Source organism: Petromyzon marinus, chromosome 39 (assembly GCF_048934315.1).
Source record: "Petromyzon marinus isolate PM22_M1 ecotype Great Lakes invasive population chromosome 39, UKy_Petmar_22M1.pri1.0, whole genome shotgun sequence".
Classification (NCBI taxonomy): Eukaryota; Metazoa; Chordata; class Hyperoartia; order Petromyzontiformes; family Petromyzontidae; genus Petromyzon; species Petromyzon marinus.
In genome coordinates this window covers 6,244,713-6,260,524 of record NC_133705.1, presented here as the reverse complement: position 1 = coordinate 6,260,524, position 15,812 = coordinate 6,244,713, and positions in this window count along the sequence as shown.

The following is a 15,812-nucleotide window of genomic DNA, read 5'->3' as shown; positions in this document are numbered from 1 at the left end:
GCCCGTCGCTCCGCGTCGTTCTTGTCAGGACAAGCCTCGGCGAGTCTCGAGACCGTCGCAGTAATGGCCTCGCCCATACTGTGTCGGTAAAACCCTGCACCACCCGACGCGGCTCGGCAACGTTAGCGGTACGAGCATTTGCCGGCGCGCCGATTGCGATGTTCCCCCCCCCCCATCGCCCACCACCGCACTTCCCGATTAGCGCGGTTGGCTACGTACGGTGCGAAAGAAGTTCACCGCGCATCCGTACAAGTACAGGAACCTCAAAACGAGATCTTGTGGGATGCCACCATGTCAACAGCCATCAGCCGGCACAAGGTTTAGGAGGTCGGAGGAAGTCTGTGACTTTCTCGGTGGGTCTTTGGCCGTGGTCAGATAATTACGTAAGTGGCCACGCACTGTAGAGCCAATTGTGAACCGTAATCTTCGTTACTAAATTGTTCCAAGTCAAGTGACCCGGTCTAAAGACTTTGTTCACGAGAGGTGAGTGCGCGTGGCCCATGCCACGGGCCAGGTTCGCCGTGCCACGGGCCAGGTTAGCTAGGCCACGGGCCAGGGGCCAGGTTAGCCAGGCCATGGGCCAGGTTAGCCAGGCCAGGGGCCAGGTTAGCCAGGCCAGGGGCCAGGTTAGGTTAGCCAGGCCAGGGGCCAGGTTAGCCAGGCCACAGGTCAGGTTAGCCAGGCCAGGGGCCAGGTTAGTCAGGCCAGGGGCCAGGTTAGGTTAGCCAGGCCAGGGGCCAGGTTAGCCAGGCCAGGGGCCAGGTTAGCCGTGCCACAGGTCAGGTTAGCCAGGCCAGGGGCCAGGTTAGCCAGGCCAGGGGCCACGTTAGCCAGGCTTTCTATTTGATGTACGGGAGGGGGCCCGAACCCCCGATGCACGTGCAAATGGGCCTGGGCTCCTCTAAAAAGGGATCCGCCGTGCCCGCTTCGATGAAGGTCACGCTTGACAGATTGCGTGAAGCACGGGAAGCTGCTGTGGATAATTTGGCCAACCGACAAGCGGCTAATGAGCGCTTGCAGAAACACCAGGGATCTGGGCTTCCGTGGAGGAAGGGGGACAAAGCATGGCGACACTGCCCCCAGGTGCCCATTGGGACGTCCCATAAATGACATCGCCCTTGGCAGGGTCCCGTTTAGGTCGTGGAGCTCCGCCGGCCACAGCGCGTGCGCATCCGATTCGGTCACCGTCACTGAATTGTTCATCCATCTCGGTTGAAAAGATGTGTTGCCTTGTCCCGTAGATTCAATCCCCAAATCCGGAGCGGCCGGTGCCTGATGCGTCCGACGAGCCGGGCCGTCCTGGCCGGGAATGCGGTGCAGCATAAGCTGTCTGTCTGTCCGCCCACAGAACCCCTCCGAGTAGTTCCCGCGGCGCCGCCGGATTCCCCGTCGGTGGAAAAGCCGACATCGACAGACGCGCCGCCCGCTCACAAACGGGATGCTGCCCGTGGGAGCGGTCCAGAGGCATTCTGTTCCGCTGACCACCTCCTCCTGGGCCGTCGTCGCCGACGGGGGTGGTCGGCACCTTGGACCGAGGGATGAAAACCTTCCTTGCACTTTCCATTCTACCTTAAACACCCTTGTTGCCTCCCCCCCCCCCCCCCGCAGACGGCCATGCCACCACACCTCCATTGATATTGTTATTGTGGTTATTGTTACAATTGTTCTTGTTGATGGCTTTCTGGCTGGTTGCCGTCGACCCCGATGCGGGGTTGGTTTCAGTACAGTTAGCAGCCGGGACGGCTGATTTTTTTTACGGGGAGTATTGTGAGCAACCATGAGGGGGCGAACAGACGGAGGTGCGAGCGAGTTGACAGGGATCACGTCATGTCACAGGTGGTATAAGAGGAACCTTCGGGAAAAAAGGCGGGTCCGAGGTAGGGGGAGGAGCCGCCAAAGAGGTACATAAGGGGGACACCATGACGAAAGCGTGGTCGTTGTGGGGAGCCATGGCAAGGATCGGTTGCAAGGTGTCTCTCTGTCCTCATCGCCGGGCGGTGTTGGATGAACCCCCGCTCCGGGCAGACGAGTGGGAGAGCCAAGTGAATAGCCGAGAGTAGGGTCCTGAGCATTCAGAAAGGATTGGCTGAGAGAGGGTTTCTCCCTCCTCGTCGCCGGACGGTGTTGGATGAACCCCCGCTCTGGGCAGACGAGTGAGAGAGCCCTCAAGGATAGCCGAGGGCAGGACCATATATTGTTCAGTGTCCGGGGTAAAGGGCCCAGATAGAGAGCACCTACCTCTGGTGTGAGTTTAGAGTGTTGAGTGCGATAGTGTTTCATACACGGCAACAGCCCTTGTACAGTGAGGGAAAAAAGTATTTGATCCCCTGCTGATTTTGTACGTTTGCCCACTGACAAAGAAATGATCAGTCTATAATATTAATGGTAGGTTTATTTGAACAGTGAGAGACAGAATAACAACAACAAAATACAGAAAAACGCATGTCAAAAATGTTATAAATTGATTGGCATTTTAATGAGGGAAATAAGTATTTGACCCCTCTGCAAAACATCACTTAGTACTTAGTGGCAAAACCCTTGTTGGCAATCACAGAGGTCAGACGTTTCTTGTAGTTGGCCACCAAGTTTGCACACATCTCAGGAGGGATTTTGTCCCACTCCTCTTTGCAGATCTTCTCCAAGTCATTAAGGTTTCGAGGCTGATGTTTGGCAACTCGAACCTTCAGCTCCCTCCACAGATTTTCTATGGGATTAAGGTCTGGAGTCTGGCTAGGCCACTCCAGGACCTTAATGTGCTTCTTCTTGAGCCACTCTTTTGTTGCCTTGGCCGTGTGTTTTGGGTCATTGTCATGCTGGAATACCCATCCACGACCCATTTTCAATGCCCTGACTGAGGGAAGGAGGTTCTCTCCCAAGATTTGACGGTACATGGCCCCGTCCATCATCCCTTTGATGCGCTGAAGTTGTCCTGTCCCCTTAACAGAAAAACACCCCCAAAGCATACCTCCATGTTTGACGGTGGGGATGGTGTTCTTGGGGTCATAGGCAGAATTCCTTCTCTTCCAAACACGGCGAGTTGAGTTGATGCCAAAGAGCTCCATTTTGGTCTCATCTGACCACAACACTTTCACCCAGTTGTCCTCTAAATCATTCAGATGTTCGTTGGCAGACTTCAGACGGGCATGTATATGTGCTTTCTTGAGCAGGGGGACCTTGCAGGCGCTGCAGGAATTCAGTCATTCACGGCATAGTGTGTTACCAATTGTTTTCTTGATGATTGCCTTGAGATCATTGACAAGACCCTCCCGTGTAGTTCTGGGCTGATTCCTCACCGTTCTCATGATCATTGCAACTCCACAAGGTGAGATCTTGCATGGAGCCCCAGGCCGAGGGAGATTGACAGTTATTTTGTGTTTCTTCCATTTGCGAATAATCGCACCAACTGTTGTCACCTTCTCACCAAGCTGCTTGGCAATGGTCTTGTAGCCCATTCCAGCCTTGTGTAGGTCTACAATCTTGTCCCTGACATCCTTGGAGAGCTGTTTGGTCTTGGCCATCGTGGAGAGTTTGGAATCTGAATGATTGATTGTTTCTGTGGACAGGTGTCTTTTATACAGGGAACAAGCTGAGATTAGGAGCACTCCCTTTAAGAGTGTGCTCCTAATCTCAGCTCGTTACCTGTATAAAAGACACCTGGGAGCCAGAAATCTTTCTGATTGAGAGGGGGTCAAATACTTATTTCCCTCATTAAAATGCAAATCAATTTATAACATTTGTGACATGCGTTTTTCTGGATTTTGTTGTTGTTATTCTGTCTCTCACTGTTCAAATAAACCTACCATTAAAATTATAGACTGATCATTTCTTTGTCAGTGGGCAAACGTACAAAATCAGCAGGGGATCAAATACTTTTTTCCCTCACTGTAGTATCCCTCGTCTCCACGTGGTTCTACGGCACAACAGCAGTATGATGACGCTTCTGTTTCGTGCAGTATAATAACGCGTGAGTTGTGTGCAGTATAATAACGCGTGAGTTGAGTGCAGTATAATAACGCGTGAGTTGAGTGCAGTATAACAACGCGTGAGTTGAGTGCAGTATAATAACCCAGGAGTTTCTGTGCATGCTGTTTTGATGTGGAAGTTGATTTATTTTGTGTTCATTGGCGCCACAGACAGGAGTCTAACTTGACCTGAGAATTACGGTGACGATGAGAACCCCCCTCATTATACAACGGTCAGCTGCTCAGCAGCGAGCGTGCGACGCGAGGCCAAACAAAACGCAACAACTCCCTTCATCTTCGCCAGAGGAGGACACATTGATGGCCAGGCTGCGGAGCTCCAATTAAATGCACAAGGTCTCCATTATCTCACGAGAGAGAGAGATTGAGAGAGAGAGAGAGCGATAGTGAGAGACGCGCGTCTTTCTCATGGGAAAGATCGGATGAGAAATGAAATTAAATCGCGCGTATACATTGCTCGATCGGTCATGTGGGCAGACCGGCATCGCCTAGGGCACGGAGTCAGAATGCACGTCGCCTTCGTCACGGAGGAATCCGGTGAGCTACAAAGCTCCTCATTCACACGTGCCCAGTAGGATAGCTATCGTGAGCGCTCAGCGTGGCGATGGCTCGGGTGCTTATCCCTCGTGCCCCTCCCAACTTGGATCACGGCCCCCATCCATCATCACCCGTGCGCCTTCGCAGACAGAAGAGACACCACCGGCAGCATCAGCTAGCCCAGTGCACGGCGGTGGTGGTGGTGGTGAAGGAGGCGGGGACGGAGGTGGAGAGCTCCTACGACAGCCGCGATGAGCCGACAGCGATGAGGCTGCAGAGAGGAGCTTCGGGAGTCGAGGGGGCCCCGGCAATGAGGGTCGGGTGGAGCTGTTTTAAAGGGGGGCCCGGGTCGCTGACGGGACGCGTGGAGGTTGAGTGCCACCGCGAGTAAGAGGGTGCGCGCGACGGGGAGCGAGAGGAGAGCGGGCCAAGCAGGCGACCAGTGGTAGAGAACGCGAGCCGGAGAGTGACTCTGTGTGACGACCAGCACGTCCGTGGACTCCCGTCGCCGTGAAGATGTCTGCGCCGCTGCCACGTGACGGGGAGAGAGGAGGGCAGCGCTGCGTACAGCTACCACGGCGTTCAGCACTGACAGCAGCAGCACGCCCCCGCTGCTGCTGCTGTGGGGGCTGATGCCCCCCCCCCACACACACACTCCCCACTATGTGGGGGCCGATCCACCCCTCCCTCACCACGAGCGGGGGGGGGGGGCGCCACGTCTACTTGGTGGGGGTTGATGCCCCCCCCACTTCACTCCCCATTAGGTGGGGGGCGACCTCCCCCTCACCCACCACGGGCGGGAGGGGCGCCACTTCTAATTGGTGGGGGCTGATGCCCTCCCCCCCACCCGCCATTGGGGGGGGGGTCACTCATCTCCTCCCCCTCCTCGCGTGGGGGGGGGGGTGGCGTTTGCCCCCCCCGTCCCCTCCGCGTTTGTGTCGCTCGTGCCCCCCCCCGCCCCATCGATCGGGTGACCCCCCCCCCCCGTCCCAGGGTCCTCTCTGACCGACATAGCCAGCGGCTGGCCGACACCGCCTAGGGGCTGATTACGCACCGCGTGCCCCCCCCCCCCTCCACTGATGCGTCCTAACCGCGTGGATTACGTTATTGTTTGACTCGCCGCTGTGTGGGGTTTAATTAATAATTTCCACGAGGCCGTTGTGCCAACAAGGCGACCGCTCCCGCACGGTCCGGATATTAATAAATTAATTGGCGTTCACGCGGACCCCCCCACCCACCCAACCACGTGTGTCTCACCGTGAACACTGTGGTGTGTACAGACACACGTGACACATTCACGTGTGTCTCACCGTGAACACTGTGGTGTGTACAGACACACGTGACACTCACGTGTGTCTCACCGTGAACACTGCGGTGTGTACAGACACTAGTGACACACTCACGTGTGTCTCACCGTTAACACTGTGGTGTGCACAGACACACGTGACACTCACGTGTGTCTCACCGTTAACACTGTGGTGTGCACAGACACACGTGACACACTCACGTGTGTCTCACCGTTAACACTGCGGTGCACGCACAGACACACGTGACACTCACGTGTGTCTCACCGTTAACACTGTGGTGCACGCACAGACACTAGTGACACACTCACGTGTGTCTCACCGTTAACACTGTGGTGCACACACAGACACTAGTGACACTCACGTGTGTCTCACCGTTAACACTGTGGTGCACGCACAGACACTAGTGACACACTCACGTGTGTCTCACCGTTAACACTGTGGTGCACACACAGACACACGTGACACACTCACGTGTGTCTCACCGTTAACAGTGGTGCACACACAGACACACGTGACACTCACGTGTGTCTCACCGTTACAGACACTAGTGACACTCGCGCGTGTCTCACCGTTAACACTGTGGTGTGCACAGACACACGTGACACACTCACGTGTGTCTCACCGTTAACACTGCGGTGTGCACAGACACTAGTGACACACTCACGTGTGTCTCACCGTTAACACTGTGGTACACACACAGACACACGTGACACTCACGTGTGTCTCACCGTTAACACTGCGGTGTGCACAGACACTAGTGACACTCACGTGTGTCTCACCGTTAACACTGTGGTGCACGCACAGACACACGTGACACTCACGTGTGTCTCACCGTTAACACTGTGGTACACGCACAGACACTAGTGACACACTCACGTGTGTCTCACCGTTAACGTGGTGCACACACAGACACTAGTGACACTCACGTGTGTCTCACCGTTAACGTGGTGCACACACAGACACTAGTGACACGTGTGTCTCACCGTTAACACTGTGGTACACGCACAGACACACGTGACACTCACGTGTGTCTCACCGTTAACACTGTGGTACACGCACAGACACTAGTGACACACTCACGTGTGTCTCACCGTTAACACTGTGGTGTGCACAGACACACGTGACACTCACGTGTGTCTCACCGTTAACACTGCGGTGTGCACACACAGACACTAGTGACACACTCACGTGTGTCTCACCGTTAACACTGTGGTGCACACACAGACACCAGTGCCACTCGTGTGTCTCACCGTTAACACTGTGGTGTGCACAGACACACGTGACACTCACGTGTGTCTCACCGTTAACACTGTGGTGTGTACAGACACTAGTGACTCACTCACGTGTGTCTCACCGTGAACACTGCGGTGCACACACAGACACACGTGACACACTCACGTGTGTCTCACCCTTTACACTGCGGTGCACACACAGACACACGTGACACACTCATGTGTGTCTCACCGTTAACACTGTGGTGCACGCACAGACACTAGTGACACTCACGTGTGTCTCACTGTTAACACCGCGGTGCACACACAGACACACGTGACACTCACGTGTGTCTCACCGTTAACACTGCGGTGCACACACAGACACACGTGACACTCACGTGTGTCTCACCGTTAACACTGTGGTGAGACACACAGACACACGTGACACTCACGTGTGTCTCACCGTTAACACTGCGGTGCACACACAGACACACGTGACACTCACGTGTGTCTCACCGTTAACACCGCGGTGCACACACAGACACACGTGACACTCACGTGTGTCTCACCGTTAACACTGCGGTGACTGCGAGCTGGGCTGAATTGCCCCCCCCCGTACCCACTCACCTCTTCAGCTGCCCGATGGGGGCTGGGGAAGATGCTCGCCTTGGGGACTTTTTCTGGCCGATCGTTTCCAGCTCCACCCTGCATGCTTTGCACGGACGCTGAGGACGGCTGGTCTCTTCCACCGCTCCAGAAGAACTCTTGATTCAATCCGCCCCTCCGGCCCCCTTATGTCCCCAAAGCCCCTTAACCCCCGGGCCATATGACGTCATCCTGCGCATCCAATCGAATCCTCTTTTTCTGGACATTTTGAGCGCTCTGGCCGTTGGGGGGGGGGTGGTCGCGTCACCCCCCCCCCCTTCCCATTGTCTCTGTGCCTGCGTTCCTTGCCGTTGACTCATCGATAATCCCCTCGCTCCCTCCAACTTAAACAAACTCTTATCTGCCTAGGGGCTTTCCCCTCCCACCCCACTGTTTACACTGCCGCTGGGTGCTGGCCTTGAGGTCCCCCCCCCCTCCCCCCGTGTTGTGTATGCTTCATCGCGGCCGGCCTGTAAAGCTCTATGCCCCCTTCTTGGGGGGGGGGGCGCCATGTAATCCGGTCTGGGGGGCTCAGCCAATTTCCTGGTCCGGGGAAACCGTGGAACGTCCCTGCTAGTGGGGTCCTCGGGTGAAACCCCATCGTACCAGGTGATCCCTCCGAGACCATACGGGGGTGCATGTGAGTGTGTAGTGGGGTGTGTCGGGGGTGCATGTGAGTGTGTAGTGGGGTGTGTCGAGGGTGCATGTGAGTGTGTAGTGGGGTGTGTCGAGGGTGCATGTGAGTGTGTAGTGGGGTGTGTCGGGGGTGCATGTGAGTGGGTAGTGGGGTGTGTCGGGGGTGCATGTGAGTGTGTAGTGGGGCGTGTCGGGGGTGCATGTGAGTGTGTAGTGGGGCGTGTCGAGGGTGCATGTGAGTGTGTAGTGGGGCGTGTCGAGGGTGCATGTGAGTGTGTAGTGGGGTGTGTCGAGGGTGCATGTGAGTGTGTAGTGGGGCGTGCCGGGGGTGCATGTGAGTGTGTAGTGGGGCGTGTCGAGGGTGCATGTGAGTGTGTAGTGGGGTGTGTCAGGGGTGCATGTGAGTGTGTAGTGGGGTGTGTCGGGGTGCATGTGAGTGTGTAGTGGGGTGTGCGTTCGTGGGGGGGGGGGGGGGGGCGAGGAGAGGGTAGCGCCGGCCGAGCTGCTCCCCTGCGGTGGCACCACGCTGCCTTGTGATGGGGCCAGCCATTGAGTACGTACACATGGAGAGAGGAGGGGGGGGGGGGTTAACCCAATTGCATATGCTTGCGTATGGGGGGTCTTCTGACAGTGTACGCATAGGGAACGGCGGGGGGGGGGGGGGGGTGAAGCCTCGATAATAATTTGTCTACATTGGCCTGCAACTGAGTTAGATAGTCCGGCGGTGTGGACTGTTTGCTTAAACACGTTAATATTATTAATCCTTGATCGTTTCTGCGTGGATGAAATATTGGCCGTTCTATAGGATTCAGAGTGGGGGGGGGGGGGGGGGGGGGTCCGTCAGGCGTGCGCACGCCACGTTGGGGGGGGGGGGGCGGTGTAAAAAGTCCACGTGCGTACAGGGATGGCCCATCATGGGTCGCCAAGGTAGCGAGATGTAAACTACCTCGCCTGGTACACAGGATGTCGTGGGTTCCATCACGACCCTGACGCCTGCTGCTGCTGTATATTTGGAGTTTGCGGTGTTTCTCTCTCTATCATCACGGTGGCTAGGAGATGTTAAACACCTCGCCTGGTACACAGGATGTCGTGGGTTCCATCACGACGCTAACGCCTACTGCTGTATATTTGGAGTTTGCGTGTCTCTCTCTCATCATCGTCATCATCACGGTGGCTAGGAGATGTTAACTACCTCGCTTGGTACACAGGATGTCGTGGGTTCCATCACGACCCTGACGCCTGCTGCTGTATATTTGGAGTTTACGGTGTTTCTCTCTCATCATCATCATCACGGTGGCTATGAGATGATAACTACCTCGCCTGGTGTGCAGGAGGTCGTGGGTTCCATCACGACCCTGACGCCTGCTGCTGTATATTTGGAGTTTGCGTGTCTCTCTCTCATCATCATCATCACGGTGGCTATGAGATGTTAACTACCTCGCCTGGTATGCAGGAGGTCGTGGGTTCCATCCCGATCCTGACGCCTGCTGCTGTATATTTGGAGTTTGCGTGTCTCTCTCTCTCATCATCATTACGGTGGCTCGGAGATGTTAACTACCTCGCCTGGTCTACAGGAGGTCGTGGGTTCCATCACGACCCTGACGCCTGCTGCTGCTGTATATTCGGAGTTTGCGTGTCTCTCTCTCTCATCATCATCACGGTGGCTAGGAGATATTAACTACCTCGCCTGGTACACAGGATGTCGTGGGTTCCATCACGACCCTGACGCCTGCTACTGCTGTAGATTTGGAGTTTGCGGTGTCTCTCTCTCATCATCATCACGGTGGCTATGAGATGTTAACTACCTCGCCTGGTACACAGGAGGTCGTGGGTTCCATCACGACCCTGACGCCTGCTGCTGCTGCTGTATATTTGGAGTTTGCGTGTCTCTCTCTCATCATCATCACGGTGGCTATGAGATGTTAACTACCTCGCCTGGTGTGCAGGAGGTCGTGGGTTCCATCAAGACCCTGACGCCTGCTGCTGCTGCTGTATATTTGGAGTTTGCGGTGTCTCTCTCTCTCTCTCCCCTTGGTCGCGTGGATTTTGTCTCCGGGTCCTCCGGTTTATTCCTCCACATTTAGGATCAACATCACGTGCTTAGAGTCTTTGTCTGCTATACATTTCCACACGATAATGATGAGAAGCCACTTCGTTTAGCTATCATTTGCGGCCAGGTCGCTTCTGAAAAAGGGGTTACATAGTTCAGTGAGGGCCTTAGCTGATAATTAAAATAGTTCAGTTTAGTTTGAACAGCCCGTGACTGTTAGGGATGGGGATAGGGCACGGGTTGGGGTTGAGGCTGGGCTGGTGTTAGTGTTAGGGTTGGTGTTAGTGTTAGGGCTGGTGTTAGTGTTAGGGCTAGTGTTAGTGTTAGGGCTGGTGTTAGTGTTAGGGCTGGTGTTAGTGTTAGTGTTAGGGCTAGTGTTAGTGTTAGGGCTGGTGTTAGTGTTAGGCCTGGTGTTAGTGTTAGGGTTGGTGTTAGTGTTAGGGCTGGTGTTAGTGTTAGGGCTGGTGTTAGTGTTAGGGCTGGTGTTAGTGTTAGGGCTGGTGTTAGTGTTAGGGCTGGTGTTAGTGTTAAGGCTGGGTTGGTGTTAGGACTGGTGTTAGTGTTAGGCCTGGTGTTAGTGTTAGGACTGGTGTTAGTGTTAAGGCTGGTGTTAGTGTTAGGGCTAGTGTTAGTGTTAGGGCTGGTGTTAGTGTTAGGGCTGGTGTTAGTGTTAGGGCTGGTGTTAGTGTTAGGGCTGGTGTTAATGTTAGGGCTGGGTTGGTGTTAGGGCTGGTGTTAGTGTTAGGGCTGGGTTGGTGTTAGGGCTGGTGTTAGTGTTAGTGTTAGGGCTGGTGTTAGTGTTAGGGCTGGTGTTAGTGTTAGGGCTGGTGTTAGTGTTAGGACTGGTGTTAGTGTTAGGGCTGGTGTTAGTGTTAGTGTTAGGGCTGGTGTTAGTGTTAGGGCTGGTGTTAGTGTTAGGACTGGTGTTAGTGTTAGGGCTGGTGTTAGTGTTAGGGCTGGTGTTAGTGTTAGGGCCGGTGTTAGTGTTAGGGCTGGTGTTAGTGTTAGGGCTGGTGTTAGTGTTAGGGTTGGTGTTAGTGCTAGGGCTGGTGTTAGTGTTAGGACTAGTGTTAGTGTTAGGGCTGGTGTTAGTGTTAGGGCTGGTGTTAGTGTTAGGCCTGGTGTTAGTGTTAGGGCTGGTGTTAGTGTTAGGGCTGGTGTTAGTGTTAGGGCTGGTGTTAGTGTTAGGGTTGGTGTTAGTGTTAGGGCTGGTGTTAGTGTTAAGGCTGGTGTTAGTGTTAGGCCTGGTGTTAGTGTTAGGCCTGGTGTTAGTGTTAGGGCTGGTGTTAGTGTTAGGGCTGGTGTTAGTGTTAGGGCTGGTGTTAGTGTTAGGGTTGGTGTTAGTGTTAGGGCTGGTGTTAGTGTTAAGGCTGGTGTTAGTGTTAGGGCTGGTGTTAGTGTTAGGGCTGGTGTTAGTGTTAGGGCTGGTGTTAGTGTTAGGGCTGGTGTTAGTGTTAGGGCTGGTGTTAGTGTTAGGACTGGTGTTAGTGTTAGGGCTGGTGTTAGTGTTAGGACTGGTGTTAGTGTTAGGGCTGGTGTTAGTGTTAGGGCTGGTGTTAGTGTTAGGACTGGTGTTAGTGTTAGGACTGGTGTTAGTGTTAAGGCTGGTGTTAGTGTTAGGGCTGGTGTTAGTGTTAGGGCTGGTGTTAGTGTTAGGGCTGGTGTTAGTGTTAGGGCTGGTGTTAGTGTTACGGTTGGTGTTAGTGTTAGGGCTGGTGTTAGTGTTAGGGCTGGTGTTAGTGTTAGGGCTGGTGTTAGTGTTAGGACTGGTGTTAGTGTTAGGGCTGGTGTTAGTGTTAGGACTGGTGTTAGTGTTAGGGCTGGTGTTAGTGTTAGGGCTGGTGTTAGTGTTAAGGCTGGTGTTAGTGTTAGGGCTGGTGTTAGTGTTAGGGCTGGTGTTAGTGTTAGGGCTGGTGTTAGTGTTAGGGCTGGTGTTAGTGTTAGGGCTGGTGTTAGTGTTAGGGCTGGTGTTAGTGTTAGTGTTAGGGATGGTGTTAGTGTTAGTGTTAGGGTTGGTGTTAGTGTTAAGTCTGGGCTGGTGTTAGTGTTAGGGCTGGTGTTAGTGTTAGGACTGGTGTTAGTGTTAGGACTGGTGTTAGTGTTAGGGATGGTGTTAGTGTTAGTGTTAGGGCAACTCTGTCGTGGACAGTGCTGTGGGGGGAGGTCCAATTTTGATTGGCTCCTCCCCTCATGGCATATGTGTCCACCACAGGGGCTATACGGGGGCTCTGGACGGGTGCGAGGGGCTGGTAACCCCTTCACCTTCAATTAATTACCACGAAACCACGAGTTAAACTGAAATATGTAACTAATAAGCTTGTGCCGGAGGCCCCGGGGGGCCAGGCGTCTATGACGTCTCCTGGCCAAACCCCAATTGGCGGAGCCAGGAGATTGAATACCTACCCTCGGGGCTACTCCAGAAACAACGAAAAGCCACTACGGGTGGCCACGTGGAATGTTCGAACGCTCACTGCAGAGGAGAGGCTGCCACTCCTCTGTCGGGAGCTGGACCGGTACCGCCTGGATCTCTGCGGCATTCAAGAGGTCCGGTGGACCGGCTCTGGCTCCTGCCACCATGAGAGGTGGACAGTCCTCTACTCGGGGCAGCAGACTGCCAAACAACAGGGTGTGGCTCTTCTTTTGAACAAAAGAATGAAGGGGGCGTGGGAGCGTGGCGGTGAGGTGTGGGAAGCTGTAAGCCCCAGGCTACTTTGGGCTCGCCTTCCCATCAACCGGAGGCGAGGAATGGTGGTCGTGGTTACTTATGCCACCACCGAAGATGAACATCCGTAGAGGGATGCAGGCAAAGCCGATGAGTCAGATGCCTTCTATGACCTCCTGTCACAGGTGCTGGCTAAAGTGGCCCCTCGGGATAGAGTCATCATGTTGGGTGACTTCAATGCCCGAGTTGGTCATGATACTGGCACCTGGTCTGGAGTGATTGGAGGGCATGGGCTAGATCAGCTCAATAACAACGGTAGGAGGCTGCTAGATTTTTGTGCAGCCCATGGGCTTGTAATTACCAACACGCTGTTCCAGCATCGGCGCATCCACACAACATCATGGATGCATGCCGAGTCCAAGCAAGAACATCTGCTGGACTACATAGTGATGGACCAGCGAATGCGAGCCCATGTTCTTGACACCAGGACCTACCGTGGAGCTGATCTGCCCTCTGACCATCGACTAGTCATCTGTAAGATGCGCCTGCCATTCTTCCACTCCGGTGGTGGGTGTACACCCAGGACCCCATTCTGACCTAAAGTGGCCTGGTCTCAGTTATCTGATGAAAGTTGCAAGCGAGAATTTCATCATCGCTTGTGGCTGGGATTGGCATCGTCCCCGACTCCTCCTGATGTCGAGGGTAAATGGGCGAGGTTTAGGACTGTGACTCATGCAGCTGCAATGGCTGCTTTAGGTACGCGGTCCAGACCTCCCCAGAGACCCTGGCTGACAGAGGAGGTGTTCAGGATGGTTGAGAAAAAGCGACAGGCCCACTGTCATCGGCTACAGAATCCCACGTCAGAGAATGAGGAGGCTTACCGCAGCCTTCGCTCGGAGGTTCGGAGAGCCGTGAGGCGCTGCAAGGATGGGTGGTGGTCGCGGGTTGCTGAGGAGATGGAGTCTGCCTCAGTGGCCCGTGACAACAAATCTCTATTTAACGCCATCGAAAAAGTAACCTGCAGCGCCACACCTATTACCATCATTAGGGGAAAAAACTGTGATCCAATCTCCGACCCCCAGGAACAGGTTTGCAGATTTGCTGAGCATTTCTGTGAGGTCCTGGGGGAGGGAAAATCCCTCAGCCAGGAAAACATCGTGGCACAAAGTGAGGATGACCCTGCTGAGGCTGCGGTGCCTCAAATATTGGAAGAAGTCACCCCCTGTGAGTGGCTGGCTGAGGTGCCATCTGCTGAGGAAGTACTGAAGGCGATCCGGAGTCTGAGACCAGGAAAGGCAGCGGGCAGAGATGATCTCCCAAGCGAAATGCTGAGGGAGGGTGGCGTTTGAGCACAGACTGCCCTATATGACATCATAACAACAGTCTGGACCACTGGACGGGTTCCGCAGGATTGGAAGGATGCCCTGGTGGTCCCCCTTTTTAAGAAGGGGAACCGCACAGACTGTAACAACTACAGGGGCATCTCACTCCTCAGTGTGCCGGGAAAGGTCCTGGCAAGGATTATTCAGCATCGCCTTGCCAGGCACGCTGAGGAGAGGCTTGCGGAGCCCCAATGCGGTTTCAGGAAAGGGTGGTCCTGCACAGATGCCATATTTTCTGTCCGTCTGCTACAGCAAAGGTGTAGGGAATTCCAACAAGACCTACATCTCTGCTTTATTGACCTGGTCAAGGCCTATGATACCATCAGTAGGCCTGGGCTGTGGTTTGTTCTTCGTGTTTTTGGAGTCCCTGACCCTCTGCTCACGATCATTAAGGACCTTCATGATGGTGAGCGGGCCCGGGTAAAACTACGTGGCCGGGAGTCAAGTGCCATTCCCTGTACACCTTGGGGTGCGACAGGGATGTCCTCTGGCTCCCACATTATTTAACATCTATTTTGACCACATAGTTCGTGAAGCCTTCAATAGCTGTACCAGGGGAATCTCCATATGGTACAGATATAATGGGAGGCTGATCGATGCCCGAGTGCGGTCAAGGGATGGCTCCCTATGGCTCAACCACGTTATGTATGCTGATGATTTGGTAATAGCTGCTCAGTCAGAGGAGGAGTTGGAGACGCTGCTGCTGAGACTGGAGCGTGCCACTAAGAGCTGGGGCCTTACCATCAGCCCCACCAAAACTAAGCACCTGCCTCTGGGTATTTTGTACCATCGGACACTCCACCCCCACAACTCCCAATCGGTGATGGGGCAGTTGTGGAGAGAGTGGAGAGTTTCCCATACCTGGGCAGTGTGCTTATGACTGGCTCCAGTTTAACAGCAGAGGTCTCACTCCGAATCAGTCGAGCGGCAATATCTTTTCATCGATTGCGTAACGCTGTGTGGAAGCTACCTGGTCTGTCGCTCCGCACTAAGCTTCAGGTCTTCTCGGCCACAGTCATTCCCTCCCTTCTCTACGCTTGCGAAACGTGGACCCCCCCTAATGGAACATCTTCGCCGGTTAGAAACATTTAGGCTGGCCTGCCTACGATCCATCCTGGGTTTAACCAGACTGGATTGTGTGAGGAGCTCACAAATCCTTGAAAGATCTGGGCAAGGTCCCATCGGTGAGCTCCTCCGGCGGGCAAGGCTGCGATGGCTGGGTCATGTAGCCCGCATGCCCAGCCACCGCATGCCGAAACAGCTTTTGTTCGGCCGGATTGAGGGGGCTAAGCGGGCGCGGCACGGGCTAGAGAAGAGATGGAGTGATGTGGTACAGGAGGACGTGGAGCTGAGTGGACTTGCCGATGACTGGTACCAGCGGTGTCAAGATCGGCCTCTG